Consider the following 15,126-nt stretch of genomic DNA (forward strand, 5'->3'; position numbering starts at 1 on the left):
TGTTTGTATTGTGCAAAACCACTGTAAAAGTTTTTGAGAAGAAAACATTATCTGTGTATCAGAAGGGCACTGGGGAATGATGGTTCACACTTGCAGGGCTTCAGAAAGTATCAGAAAAGTCAGATAATTCAAGGTCTTTCTGTGAAGGAAGAGGACAATGCCATCTCTCTTCCAGAAAAGGGCAGGAGATCTCGAAGGAACTGGGCATTGCAATTGGTCTATTTAAGACCATTTTAGCCTTGCAGAACTCAGGAAGGATTCTGCAAGAGAGAACTCTGGACTTAATGAGATTGCAACTGAAGCTTTCAATGGGCAGAGAAATGTTAGTCCACTCTTGTATGTAGGCTTGGTGGCTTGGCTTAACCTCAGCTAGCAGCTAAAGTACTACACAGCCACACTCCAGTGGGATGGGGAGGAGAATCAGAAAAGGTACAACCTATGGCTTGGGATAAGAATAGTATAATAATGGAAAGTAAATAATAATAGCTGTAAGGAAAAGGGAGATAACAAGAAGAGAGAGAAGGACAAGCGTAGCACACACAGATGCTCCCACCCACTTCCCTGTGCCCAGCCAGTCCCTGAGCAGTGATCCTCCCCCACAGGGGTATACTGGGCACGAGGGTTCTGTGGTATGGAATATCCCTTTGGCCAGTTGTCAGCTGTCCTGGCTGTGCTCCCTGCCAGCTTCTTGTGCACCTCTGCACTGGCAAAGCATGTGAAAACTGAAAAGTCCTTGACTAAGAGTGAGCACTACTTAGCAACAACTAAAACGTGAGGGATGATATTCCCTCTCATCCTAAATCCAAAACACAGCACTGTACCAGCTACCAGAAAGAAAATTACCTCTATCCCAATGGAAATCAGGCCACTGGCTAAACTAATGGAGAAAATGGAGAGAGATATGCAGCATTTGACATTACTAGGCATTGCTGGAAAATATACCAGTAGGATAACATGAGACTGCATAAACTGATCTGGGTCCTGCATTACCAGAGACATTAATGCAGAGAAAGATGAGATAAAGAATAGCTTAAGATTTTTCTGTGAAATAGTCTTCCTCCAAGGTAGTGTCCTGTAAAAAACTAAAATGAAAATCAACTGGGGTTCTCAATATTTAAAAAATAAAATTAACAAAACAATTTAAAATTAGGCTTACTGAAACTCTTAACTCTTTTCAAAAATTTAGGTTTTCATGGTGTTATTATCTGGTACAACATCTGATACAGACTTTTCTCGTAGCCTGAATTTGCTGTCCAGAAATACTAAGAATATGACAGAAACAGTACTCTTGATTATCTTTTGTCTTGTGCAGTTACTGCTTTTCCAGAAGGCTTGTCTTCAAATCTCCCATAAGGACAAGTGGATTTAATTTATTTTTTTTTTACATAGGACCATTGCCTATTAAAAAAATAAAACATTGTTTTGTACAAGCCAAAATCATATTACTGTTGTTCTAGCCTGATTCTCGGCATCTGAAGGAAAACAAATCTTTGTGCATTAGTTATTCAGAGGCAACTTTAAATCATATGTGCAGTGCCTTCATTATATGTTATGCATTCTTATTGTCTTTTAACTGAAGAGCAGTAATAAGAATTCTCCATTGCAAGATAAAGGAACAAATGTAAGGTTGTTCATACATAGGAAGAAATATTTTAATAGTCTTGTAACCCTACCTGGGAGGTCTCTGCTTGGAATCTTTATCAGATGTATCTGCTATTGAACACCTACCTAACACTCAAGCAGGTTGGTGCTTTCCTCATTTGGGTGCAGTGTTGGGGGAAGGCTGTTTGGGATGCCCTGCTGCTGTGCAGGTTTTGCAGCCTGCACCTAAGGTAAAGGCAGTGAATTTTGGCCAGGAGCAATAATGGTTTCCTCAGCAGCAGGGCAGGGTGTGCCATCAGAGCGAAGTGCAGGCAATCCAGGACAAGGCTCAGCATCTCTTCAGGACTACATCTTTGCAGGCCACACAGTGGTAGCACCAGGCTTCCCTCCCACCATGTGCCACCATGCTTTCAGAGTGGGAATGGGTGTCACCATGGCAGGGATTCTCAGGAGTTTTGTGCCTCTGCTATACCTTCCCTTGTATCTGGCTGTGTTGAAGCTTTGGGGAGATCCCAAAGCTGCTTACTCTGGGTGAGAGAAGCTGAAGCACTGCCTGCTGTGGTCTGGCTGGTGTTGCCTGAGCTGCTTTTGCCTCTGATTTGATCAGCATGCTTCAATGTCTGTCACCTTTTATCTCTACTGAAGTTGTTTCTACCTCCTCTTTTAGCTTTTTTAACATCAACTCACAATCCATCCTCACTCCCATTCTACAGGTCCTGGTTATGTTATCTGGTGTTTGTGGTAATGGGGGTTGTTAGAAATGGCATTTTTGGTTGCATTTTTTCAGTCATGAAGTCCACAGTCAGAAGTAAAAATGCCTGAGGTCCATGGCATTACATCTCCATCCTCTGGTTGTACTGCTTGTAGCCACTGCTGCTTGGGCAGTTCCCAGGGTGCTTCAGTGGGGAGCATCCATGCTGCTCAGTTACAAATTACTTTATCAGTTAGATGTCTTGAGTAGATAATCCAGAGGTTTGAATCTGCTGTAAATGAAAAGTGAACAGAAGGGAAACCACGACCATGTGTGTCAGCATCACTGTCTTCTTTCCAGAATCCTGTGATAAATCTGATAACACTGTTCTGAGAATTGCTTGCTTACTAATTATTGGAAAAGCATTACCTTTTCTTTGTTTCTGTAATTAGCATTTCAGCTTGAGTCTAAGGCCTGATGAAAAATGAGTCTGGTATGCCATAGGTTCAGTAAATGATGAAAACCTGAAGTCTGTGTTTGCTTGCTTTCTTTTTCCATAAAACAAACAAAACTTGAGCTGATCTCTGAGTAGAAATGGTGTCAGAAATGATGTAGTCTAAATAAAGGAGGAGGTTGGTTTTATTTCTCAGTTTCCTCATCGGGTGGCTCACAGTACATGTAAACAATGTAATAAATAAATAGTCCAAGTCCAATCTTAGCTAAGATAACCATGAAAAATCTGCTTATGTGTTCCTAAATCAGAAGACAGAAATGCATCTCCTACAAACTGATAGGAGAATTATAGAGTAAGTCTTTAAAAGCATGATCCAGAGCAGCCAAGATTTCCAGATAGCACACTCTGAAACTTAATATCCATGTAAAACAGTTGATCATAAATGTTGATGTAAAAATATTGTATGTCCATTGAGATAAATCTTTTAGGGATAGAGAACAGACTGAAAATTTAAGGCAAGCTCTATGAAGTAGTACTGAGGTTGTGTCTGCTGTGCTGGCTTGTGAGGTTTGAGATGCAGAACTTGGTATGTGGCCATCTGAACAACAGCATGTCCAAATGCAGGAGATCTGTGAGCAGGAGTTGTGCTTATCATGTTACCTGGTTTGTTTAAAGGTATGAGCTTACTCATACCTTTAAACCTCCAGGTGTTGGAGGTCTTTTGCAGACTATTCGGAGAGATAATTCATAGAGGCTTCTCTAAATGACAGCAAATGGGAAATCACAGAATTTAGCTCTAGTCTGATGTCTCAAGGAGAGATAAACCAGTGGGCAGACTGCAAGGTTATTCCAGAGAGGAAACCTCAATGGCTTAAGTAAACAGGATTTGAGAATATGTCCACTGCTACCTCCTAGCAACCAAAACTTATGAGGTTCAGTTGGCACAGATCCACTTGCTTGGAGGACGATTATGCGTAATTCATACTAGATTCAGGTCATTGTGCCCTCAGACAAAACTGGGACATGAAATGAGACGTTATCCTCTGGCTCCTCTTACAGAGCTCCCAGTTCCTTCACCTTCATGCAAAACACTGTGCCAGGGTGCCAGTGTGATCATGGGGAAGTGTGGGCACAGCTTGTCTGGGACAATAATTCAAGCTCTATCTGTGACAGAGTTGAAAATAGTATGAAAAGGTCAGGCATACATTGCTTTCAGTTGGAGGCATGATGCTTGGTAACATTTCAGTAATCCTGAAAGATTTCTTGGTCAGTTAGTGAGACAGAGATGACAAGCAAGTTTATCATCATCTTCAAAGTGTTTCCTACTTATAATTCACAAGATAAGGTGCTGTGGTGGTGTACTGTGCCTGCCTCAGAGAAGGTTTCTTCCCTGATGCTTGTTAGGCACTCACTGGAAACTTTTTCCTCCTGTTCTGCTAAGAAACAAGATGGTATTTGGGTCAGAAATAAAGTTGTAGCTGTTAAGTTATTTAAAAGAGCCTTTTCTTCCTTGCTCTTCTGTTCTTCGTCTCACCTCTCACCCCCCTCCCCCAAGTTTTTCACAGAATAAAAACAAACAAACAAACCCCCAAAACTAACCAAAACAAATAAACCCCCTCTCTCCAAATAATTATCTTTAGCCTTCCCAGGAAGGGAAGTATTACTGTAATCTGTGGGGGTTTGTTTATATTTCTCTCAAAGAAGCATTAAGCAGGATGAACTTGCTTCTTGCAGAATGATCCATGTTTGCTTTGTCACTTCTGTATCAATAAAGAACCTCTTTAAGGCTTTCTGTGTGCTTTGTCACAAGTTGGCAAACTAGAGAGTGTTGTGCAGCTGGACTTGGTTTAGTGTGGGCAGTACCTTGAAGGTGAAGTTGCAGGGCTGGGAACACGCTTGCTCCAAAACTGAGGTTGTCTTTGAAGAGGAATTGTAGAAGGCAGTACTCAAAGCTTCAGAGGCTGCCTGTCTGTAGCTAGAGGGTAAATGGGTGAAATGGTCATAGCTTAGCTAGGAGACCTTTCTGGGAGTATTGTTGTTATTTTGGCAAGTATTAAATGCAAAATCTCAATTTGTTACAAAAAAGTATTCATAAATTGTGCTTAGCCCTTCTTCCTTGCTTGCAAGTGAAGGCACTGAGGTATTAAAAAGCACTGCCCTTTCCCCTCTTCTGTGCTGCTTCTGGTTTTGTGGAATACTCAGAAAGAAAACTGAGGATTGGCAAATAATACCCACCCTACAGGAAAGTCTGTGTTTGGGAGAAGATTACTACAGGGATGGCTAAGATCTGTTAATGTAATGAAGAAGAAAATAGTCAGTGGAGCTAATACTTGTGGGGAATAAATTCTTCATAGAAAGTTGAGAAATGTTCTTCTGAAAATGGTAAAAGTAATTGTAAAAGCTGAATGGCGTGGCATTTAATTATGTAAGGAACGAAAGAGGCTAAAAAAAATAATAACCTGGTATATCAGAAAGCAATTTAAAATATAAGCTAGGGAAAATGGAATATTTCTGTCACAGTAAGATGAATTCCACCACTGGCTGCATTGATTTCATGTCTCAAGTTTTGTTCCAAACAGATCTGTAACTGAAGGGGAATGGGGATGTGGGAAAGGCTATTTTTGTTCTCTAGGCCTCCCAAACCGACCCATTCCCCTGCTCAGCAAGAATTGTGAGAAAGATATGGATAAAAATACAAACAGGATTTAAGAATTTAATTAGCTCTGATGGTCATCCAATCTCCAGTTGTCTGGTAATTGTCTCTTTCAAAGGGATCATTTGAAGCAGAGCTTCATATGCTTTGTGAATGTCAGTAAACTAAGCTTGTTAGTGTACAGTGGAAAGGCCAGAGCTGAATTCTTGTGGGTATTTGCAGCCTTTAATAAATAGCGTGGCAGCGCCGAGGAGGAATCATTCCTTACACCCACTCACCCTTAAGATGTTTCCTTTCAATTCAGAAATTAATATTCAGTTGAAAAGTTATTATACATTTTGTGTCTTTCAAAATATTCTTGGCAGTGCATAGGAGTCAGTCTGCAGAGGGGTGGGATGGGTTGGGGATTTTTTTTTTCCCCACCCACCTTCTGCAGGGAAGATGTGGAGCCAAGAAGTAGCTGTTAGACTTTCAGGTTTGTCAGCTTATTTGTTTGAGGTTGGGGGTTTTTTTCTGGTCTCATAGTGCTGTTTCCTGAGCTGTGGAGCTCCTGCTCCATTTTCTTAGGGCAGGGTTGGCATGTTAGTGAGAGGTCCAAATATCAGGTTATCAAGCTGTTGACAAGATCTTGCTGTGATGTGTTCCCACCCAACTCTGCCAAATTGGAACAATTAGGGCTAAAGCTCATTATGGGGAGTGCCCACTTAGAATTTTTTTTTTTTTTTTTTTTTTTTTTTTTTTTTTTTTTAGTGACTGGGGAATTTATTTTAGGAGAGTGGCTGGTTTGCAGTAATTTTGCGAAGGGAAATGATAGTTTGAGGCTTTTTCAAGGAAACAGAGTTGTTTATTGATGGCATTTTTGGCAATGATTTTGTTTGAACAGTTTTAGCCACCTCACAGTTTTAAGTAAGAACCTGAAATTTTGCAAGAGTGTGGGCCTGAGGTATTAAGAATAATGAAAAGAAGGGCTGGCTGAAATGTGTTGCAGAACTCCTTGTACTGGATGATTGGATGATAAAATGCTGGAGGAAATTGCTTGTAGATAAACGAAAGCCATGCATGGAGGAGGAGGAGGAGGAGGAGGAGGGCAGTCACAATACGGTTCATGCCTGATGAATGCTTCACTGGGTGTTAACTGCTCTGGAAGAGTCTTTGTGGTTACCCTGTAAAAATGGCAGTGCCATGATAGACAAAACAGGTGTCAGTACTTTTTAGTGAAATAACAGAAAACAAAATGGAAAGCATGAAAGTGCTGCTGTGTAAATGCATGGTGCTCCTCTGTCTTCAATACCATATGCGGCTCCGGTCCTCCCTGCCTCCCATTTCACCTCCCCCAGTCCACAAAGTATTGTAAAAGAGAAGAGAAATCCAAAGTATGGTGTGACAAAAAACCACCAGAAGTCCTTGATCTGGAAGGAGACCTCCAAAAATGATGAATGTCACAAAAAAGAGATGGGGAGTGAGCATCTGCTGTCCTTCCAAGGAGGTGAGCAGGAGATGAGCACAGGAGAGTTGTGAAGGGGAAGATGATGGGTTCTGCAGCAGCTCTGGGGCTCCTGTACTGCCAGCCTGGTTGCTCTCTGAAGTCAATAAGGAGAGGATAAGAGGTGGTTATGTGGTAGGAGGTAACAGGGGAATTTTCTCCTGGATGGGCCAAGCTGAGCCCTGCTGGAGGGAGCTGGATTACTTTCTGGCCAGTGCCAGGTGCTTGGTGCAGCTGCCAGGGCAGGCACCTCCTGGGTTCTACCTGTGGTGTAGCTGTCTCCTTTCATGTCAGCACCCATTTGCTTTGTGTGGTGGGGATGAAGATGACCAGTAGCTCATGTCAAGACACTTTAAACATGATCTCACATTGTACTTTGTGTGTTACCTGAGGCCTTGGACCCTACATGTAAAAAACAAATACATTTTGGAATCTGTAATCTATCTGTGGAATAGTGTCACATCTGTAAAATGCTTTGTTTGTCTAAGCCATTTTCTCTGAAAATAAATGTCATGCAATATTCCTGAAGCATTTCAAAAATGAAGAAATGAGCACATAAAAATAATTATGCATGCATGGAGGATCTTGTCCTTAGAAAAGAATTTTAATTCCTAGAGTTTTTCTAGGAAGGTGTGAGCAAGAAGCTGCACATGGACCAGGGAAAGGAAGCAAATTCATGAGGCTGATGATTAAGGGAGGGCTTCCAGCATGTGAGGAGAGACTCTGCTCTGATATAGTTGTGTTAACTGAAGTAATGGTACATGATTGATGGTGATAATTCTGGTAACTATTTTGTTGCTGGTTTAGCCAGTTGATATTACAGTATTTGTTGGTATTGCTTGTTTAATACACATACTCGGTTGTTGTTCTTACATTCTTATCTTACAATGGCTAACTTTTCCCTTTCCTGCTCCAAAACTAATTAAATGCTGTTTGATCATACCCAAGCAATTCATGCTCTTTGATACTATGATTCTTTTTTTCCCTTTGGTATATTCTCATAATCATGTTTTGGATGCTCAGGTGATCTGCAAGAAGTCTGGGTTCCCAATTGTAACGCCTTGGTTAAATTCTTAATGTCAGATAATACAGAAGTTAATGCTATTTAAATAAATCATAGAATCACAGAATCCTAGAATGGTTTGGGTTGGAAGGGACCTTGAAGATCATCCAGTACCAAGCTGCCTGCCATGGTATCTTGGGATGACTTGATGTTGCTGCATCCCCTATTGCCTGCTCTGTGCCCAGACAGGAGTCCTGTACTGTTAAGCTCCAAGTGGGGAGATCCGGGGGAATTCCTCGGAGCAGTTTGTGTGCAGTGCTCACAGACTGCCCAGGCTTCTCTGTGCTGTGTTGTCTAGCATGGATGGAGGGAGTCCACCTTTGCTTTTTATTAGGACACCTCTCCACTAAACCAGGTTATTCAGAGCTCCATCCAGCCTGGCCTTGAACACTTCCAGGGGTGGAGAAGCCACAGATTATCTGGGCAAGCTGTTCTGGTGCCTCACCAACCTCACAGAAAAGGATTTCTTCCCAATATCTAATCTAAACCTACTTGCTTTCAGTTAGAAACCATTCCCCCTGCCCTGTCACTAAATTTACTTTGTGAAGGCTCCTGTAGGACTAATTCAGCTTTCATCTATAAATCTTCCTCTCGTGTGCTACCATAACATGCGAGCACGTGGGAACTTTGATTTTTCTTTAGTGTAACATGTCTGGAAAAAATCCCTCTCTTTGGTGTGATGTCTAGATTTCTACTGCCATCCTCCATTTTATTCCTGGGAAAATACCTACTTTAACTTGCAGTGTGAAGCTTTGCTGATCAATATGTTACAAGCATAGTAAAGTTCAAGAAATTGCCTCCATTACTATCTTGAGATGAGAAATTGATTCAGCTGCATTCTCTTTCTGCTAATTCATCCATGCTTTACATTCCCATAAAAGGAATTACATACTCCTTATTTTCCAGCAGTGTCATCAATCCTAATGAAGAGAGAAGACTGAAAATTTATATTGTGCATATGGGATAGCTGATCTCTGACTTAGCTCTTAATTTGTAAATGTTGCTGTAGGCTTCACTTCTCAGTTCTCCTTTCTGTGCTTTGTTTGTATGCAAAATCCAAGGGCTGGGATGGAAGCAAAACTGAAGAATATGGTAAAGAAGTATAAAGTTAGGTTGCTTTCTAATCTAAACATCAAAAAATGAGATGGTGGTTAAAATTTGATGGAAAGAATGAAAATCTCATCTGTAAATTTGATGTACATCTGCAGTGTTTGTTCCTGCATTAATTATGTTGGGACTGTTTTCAGTATCTATCAGCCATCAGTTCTCTACCTCTGGCTCTAAAATGTCCAGAGTTTCACTTTTTAACTGTGTTATTATGTATGAGACCATTGCACATGTCTGATAACTTCTGTAACCCAGCATAGGGGTGGTATTGTAGCTCTAATGATGAAAGTGATATAGTGGGAAAAGCAGCCAGAACAGATATGGAAAACAGGAAGGGGCTTTTCTGGGTATTTCAGTTGTTGTTTTTCTTAGTGTCCATCAGCCTGGCCTCTGTAGGAAACTACCAGGAATGGTTTGTCTGCACAATATTTTGGCATTTTTAGGCTTAATACTAGCATCATTTATTCAGAGCAGATGGATAAATGACAAAGCAAAACTATATATTGTGACTTCCGTCATGGATCATGATATAGCAGTTAGTTTTTAAATTAAATTTAAACATATTGCCAGGTTCCTAAATAGCTGTGTTAAACTGAGGTAAAAAAAACCCCAACATTTTCTCTTTTGGCTCCACTGATGTTAGTCTCAGGTTTTCTCTGTGTGTCTGAATATTTTTTCTTACAAGCATGTGGTGCTCAATTTTTAGTCAACTATAAGATTCAATATGCCTTTTATAAACCTAGAGGTATTTAAATAGCAGTGTGAAAACCAAGTCAAATAAAGCATTAAGTAGAGGTGAGTTTATTAAAACCTTATTCCAACAAAGATTCATGGACTTGCTTAGAAAAATTGTGAGCCAACAGGATGCAAGTGGGTGATGAATTTATGAATTTAGGTTCACATTTCTTGCAAGACACGGATGCACACAGGTTTTAGTTACTGGGGCTCAACATGATAATGTTGTGATCAAAAACTTGCTTAGACTCAATAAAATCTATGTGGTGCTACCAGCACTGACCATCAACTGAGGTGTTCTGTTAAAGAAAGACATTTAGGCAGGTCAGGCTTTGTGAGGACTCCTCTGTCTCTCATGGTGTATGCTTTGATGGGTTGATGTCTGGATTGTGCTCTGCTGCTTTCTGTGGGCTTGCAGGGGAGGATGAAGGGGGAAGCAGAGACTGGCACTGGGCAGAGGGAGTTGCTTGGGTTCTTCTCCCCCACCTTGCTGGATAACTCAGGGAGGGCACTTGTTCTGTGCAAGGATCTGCTGGACTTGGGGGGTGGCTTCTGCTGTATGTGGCAGCATCACAGTGCTTGGGACCCATTCAGAGATTTTAAAGGAATAATTTTAAAAAGTACATAGCATGACAGTGAGAGGAAGTAAATGTTGAGGTTATCTGTGATCATTTCTACATTTTCTTCTTAAGCTTGGACTGACTTTCCAAAACCCAGCAATGCTCAATGCAGATGAAATGTTTTCCACTGATACCAGTGAGCTGTGAATTGCACCCCAAGTTTACAGGCCTGTTTCACAGAATCACAGAATACCAGGTTGGAAAGCACCTCAAGGATCATCTGGTCCAGTCTGGAAGACCCTGCATGCTTCTGATTTACTCCAAAAGCTCCCACTCTTCCAGCCTATTCAGGTGGCTCTTCTTGCTGAAGTGTCTGCTGCCCCATTTAGCTTGGTATCATTGGCAAACCTTATCAGGGTACATTTGATTCTGTTTTCCAGACCACTTATGAATGGATTAAACAGCAGTGGGCTCAGCGTTGGCATTCTGCACTCTTATCACTTTGTCCTTGGTGAATCCATGCTGACTTTTCCTAGTCACATGCTTCACCTGATTTGTGATAACCCCCGGCAGAATTTGTTCTGAACTTTCTCCAGGGACTGAAGTATGGCTGACTGAAGTATGGTTGACAAACCTCTAACTTCCCAGGTCCCTCTTTAAGCTCTTCTTTTGGATAGGGTGGCATTAGCCACCTTCTTTTGGGATGTCCCCCAGTCGCACTGATTTCAGCCAACATTCTTAACACCCTTAGGTGCTAAGGGCCTTCCCTCAAAGCCATCCAGGCAGCAGCATTGACAAAAACATATGTGTTGTTTTCATTTAGGTAATTTAAGATGCCTTGTTTAGATACCTCTTCTGCACTGGGTGACAGGCTGATTGTATCTCCCACATCTTTGACTTTCATTAATCCCTCCCTTCCTGGTTGCTGTACCTGCACTTGTTTGTGTGATACTTGGCATGTAGGTTGCAAGCTCTGGGCCAGCAAATCTTCCTTTAAGGGAGAGCATTCACTCTCCCTTTGGGCTCCTTCAAAGCAGCATGAGGTGCTGTGAAATCTTTATGGTCCCTGCAATAGAGTCAAGATGTTGTTTTATTTATTGCATCAACATAACCCATTCTTCATTTTGCAGTAGGCGCCAAGCTGAGTAAGAATAAAAGATTCACTTGTATTTCAGTCTATAACTTGAAGGGCTGTGGATGTATCCATCCCAGAGATTTGACAACGAAGCAGTCTCTCACAATCAATAAGGGAAAGGAGTTCTTGGTTGTTCTTTAAAGGAGTTGGAGTGCTGATAGTTGCCCTCTGCCATAGTGACTTAAAAGATACAGTGACCTGAAGATACTGTATTAAATAGAAGTTTGTTTTTTGTTGTGTTGCAATAGGAAGCTCATTGTCACAAATCTGCTCATGCTTTGGAGCAAGCCGGTGCTGGGAGATAGTCACATGTGGGAAAAATCTAATTTCCATTCTTTTGTTTTGTTTAGATACGTCACTTTGAGATCACAGAATGAAAGCAGCATGAAATGTTATGGCAAAGACAGCACAAGAAGACACAAGAATCTCACAAATCCTCAAAAATCAGGTAATGTCAAAGCATCATATGTCCAGTTTTTCAAAGGCTGTCTTTAATAAGTTTAATGAGTTTATAACTTATTATTAATATATATAATAATAATAATATAATAATTATAATCACTTATTAAACAGTTAATAAGTTTAACTGTTTAATAAGTTTCAGTGCTTTTTGACAGTTTTTCAAAATTTGGGCTTCTGAGTCCCTGTGAGTTTATTCATGGACTGTTCAAATCTGGTTAGCTGTGTGTGGGCTGTGTATCTAGTAGAATATTATTTTGTGTTCCACAGTATGTATGACACAAGAGGTATACACACATATCTTAAAGGACTACTTTGGCTGTATTGTCTCATACAAGCAAAAGGACATTAACTTAAGAAAAAAAGAAGCAGCAACTAAGGTGATCAGGTTTTTTTAGCCATTGGATTTGACTTGGCTCCACTGCTAGGCACCAGCATGGACTATTGCAGAGGGATGGACTTTTCAGAGGGTCCTGCAGCTGCATTTCTCAAAACTCTCTCCTTTGGGGAAGACACCAGGCTCAAAATAGCTGTTCCCTCCCCACTGAAAGCTTAGCCATATGCTATTTTCCACATACTACTACTTGTGCTTGATTTTTTTGATTGTTTATCTCTCTCAGGATGTTTTCTCCTTGCCTGTTTTTGCAAATCCTAGCATATGTTCTTTGACTGTTTTGAAGCATTTCTAGTTACAGAAAAAGGCAATCACATTGCACTCTGCAAAGAGTAAACACTACAGAGGTCAGAAAGAAACTGCTTAAGTGCATTACAAGGGTGCTCACCTTAAACTAAACTTGGGGCTTATCATGGCTGTGGTCACAGCAAAAGCTGATGGATTAATGTTTGAAAATTTCCCCCTCTTCCCCAAATCAACAGCAGCAACCAGAGGTTGTAATGTAGCCACATACAGTAACTGAATGAGGTCTGACCTCTCTGTCCTAAGTTCATTTCATGTTTGCAGAACTAGGATCTTGCTGGGGAATAACAAGTGAGTCAGTTCAATAATAGAAATAAACTAAAATATGAACCCGAAGACAATTTTGATGTTAGGACATGTTTATTTTCCAGGAAGCGTTTGAGAGTATTGCCCTTGATGTAGGACTTGGCAGAAGGGACAACAATTTGTCTCAACCTAGCAGTCAGTAAACCCAGGTTGGCTGAAGAGACTTCAAATGAACTTTCACTTGATGCAGTAAAGTATAAACAAATAAAAAAATAAAACTACCGTGTTTATCACAGTAGTGCCTTTAGTTAGTGCTGTCTTTGATATGCTTTTTAGTCACTTAGTCATGGAATATGCAATTCAAGTGCCCTTCTGGCCTTAAGTCAAAGCTTGGATTTTACTTTTATTTCTAATCAGTATTGTGAGGAGATCACATAATTTTATGTTTGCCATTTTTATGAAGCAATATGATACCTGCTTCTCTTGCAGTTTTCCAAACCCTTCAGAGTACCTTGAAACAATTCACCAACAGCAAAGATAATCATATTTGTTGAAGCAATCTTCTTTGTTTCTTTGGGACTCATGAAATTGTATCTTCCTTAAACTAAATTCAGCTAATGGCTTTATTTAGAAATCAGCATTCTCTTTTTGAATAACCAGAATTCTGCTAGTTTGGGGAAACAACATTTTCATTAAATTGCTAGTGCCTTAGAATGCATTTTTTGCACAGATCAAAGCAAGAGGAAAATGTTTCTGTTTGTTTTCCTCCTTGCTTCTCCTCCTTTTCTAGAGACTTTCCTTTCCTGAGATGATCAACTGTTGTTTTTCCTGTTGGGTTTGTTGGGTTTGGTGTTTAGTTTTTGGGGTTTTTTTTCTTTTTTTCTTTTTTTCTTTTTTTTTCTGCCTTTTTTTAAACTTCATTGAAGTAGAGAAATTGCTCAGTTCTCTCCCAGTGCCATCGTTGTTCTCCCCTCCCCCAAGTCCAATGTGTTTTTTATTAAACTGAATTAGGACATTCTAGTCTCTCTTAAGAGTGGAAATGGGAACAGCTTAAATGAGCAGCCACATGAGACTCAGCAGCCTTTCCAACTGCACTGCAGAAGCTTAGCTGCAAAGAGAATGATAATTTTTGAAGGATTTGTGCAACTGTTGAAGAACTACCAGCATTAATATTAAAAAGCAGCTTATCCGTTTTTCCTTTTCCATTTTAAGAGTATATAGCTTTCTTACTATGCTTGCTATAAAAATCAGTCTACTAAATATTTTGCTTCCTTTCAATCCTCTTCCCTTTTGTAATTCCTCTATTTGCATACTTTCTCATATACTGAAGTGGGTTTTTTGTTGTTGGTTTTGCCTAAGAACGTCAACCTCTGGGTTTGAATGCAGATATGGGCGTGGGTTTGAGATCTGTGCCATTCAAAACCAGACAAAACTGAATTGCAGCAGAAACCATAGGAGCAATTGTATCCAGGATTGGGATGAAAAGGTTTTCATCCCTAAAAACATTTGTCCTTGAGGTAGCTGTAGAAAATTTTTGGTCCTTGAAATCCGTATTGCTACTTCAATGTTTATTCTAACCAAAACAGCCATGAGCCTGATGACCCTTATTTTCAGTGTCTGCCTCTATTGCTATATCTGATGTCTTCAGGATTTCTATAGATACTTAAAAAAAAAAAAAAGGTAGGTGTTTGAGTTATCATCTCACCTTTCTTTCCCTTTTCCTCTCTGGTGTCTCACCCAACCACCTTCCCTGGCATTGGAAATTATTAATTCTCTTTGACTACTGTGCTGATTTTTTTCACAGGCTTATATTCTGTGCCAAGAGGAAAAAAAAAAAAAAGGAGTAGGGGCTTGAACTCTGGTTGCATAGTAAGTTATGAGAGCAAACGTGGTATCTAAACAGGGCACAAGAGCACAGGGATCTCTGAAATATGCCACTCTTACGCTCCTTTTTTTCTGTGCTTCTCAACCTTCCAGCATTACTCTGGTCTGAAGACCCAGGGGCAGTGCCAGCTTCACACCTGAGAGCTGTGTGTGTGCAGGGGAGGTGGCTCTGTTCTTGGGCAGCACTCCCTTACTTCTCAAAGCTGCTCCTCTGGGTGGGGTCACAGGGGTGCAGTGGCCAGCTGAAAACTGTGCCTGTCTGTGCCCAGCTTCAAGGCTGGCTTATGGTCAGCCTGTGGCTGGGCTGCTGGTAGCACTGGTGTGAGCAGAATGCAGGCTGTCAGGAAAGGAAATGCT

The 15,126-nt window shown here is 40.7% G+C and overlaps 1 protein-coding gene across 11 annotated transcripts in view; it reads left to right on the forward strand.

The window, feature by feature from the left end:
* Positions 1–15,126, forward strand: part of TRERF1 (transcriptional regulating factor 1) — a 101,364-nt gene that overhangs the window by 57,243 nt on the left and 28,995 nt on the right. For all 11 annotated transcript variants that reach the window (XM_085575982.1, XM_021547617.3, XM_085575983.1 and 8 more), the window contains one exon: positions 11,834–11,931. The gene's annotated coding sequence lies outside the window, so the exon portion shown is untranslated. The remainder of the gene's footprint in view (positions 1–11,833; positions 11,932–15,126) is intronic.

Source organism: Lonchura striata, chromosome 3 (genome assembly GCF_050655825.1).
Source record: "Lonchura striata isolate lonStrDom1 chromosome 3, ASM5065582v1, whole genome shotgun sequence".
In the NCBI taxonomy this organism is placed as follows: Eukaryota; Metazoa; Chordata; class Aves; order Passeriformes; family Estrildidae; genus Lonchura; species Lonchura striata.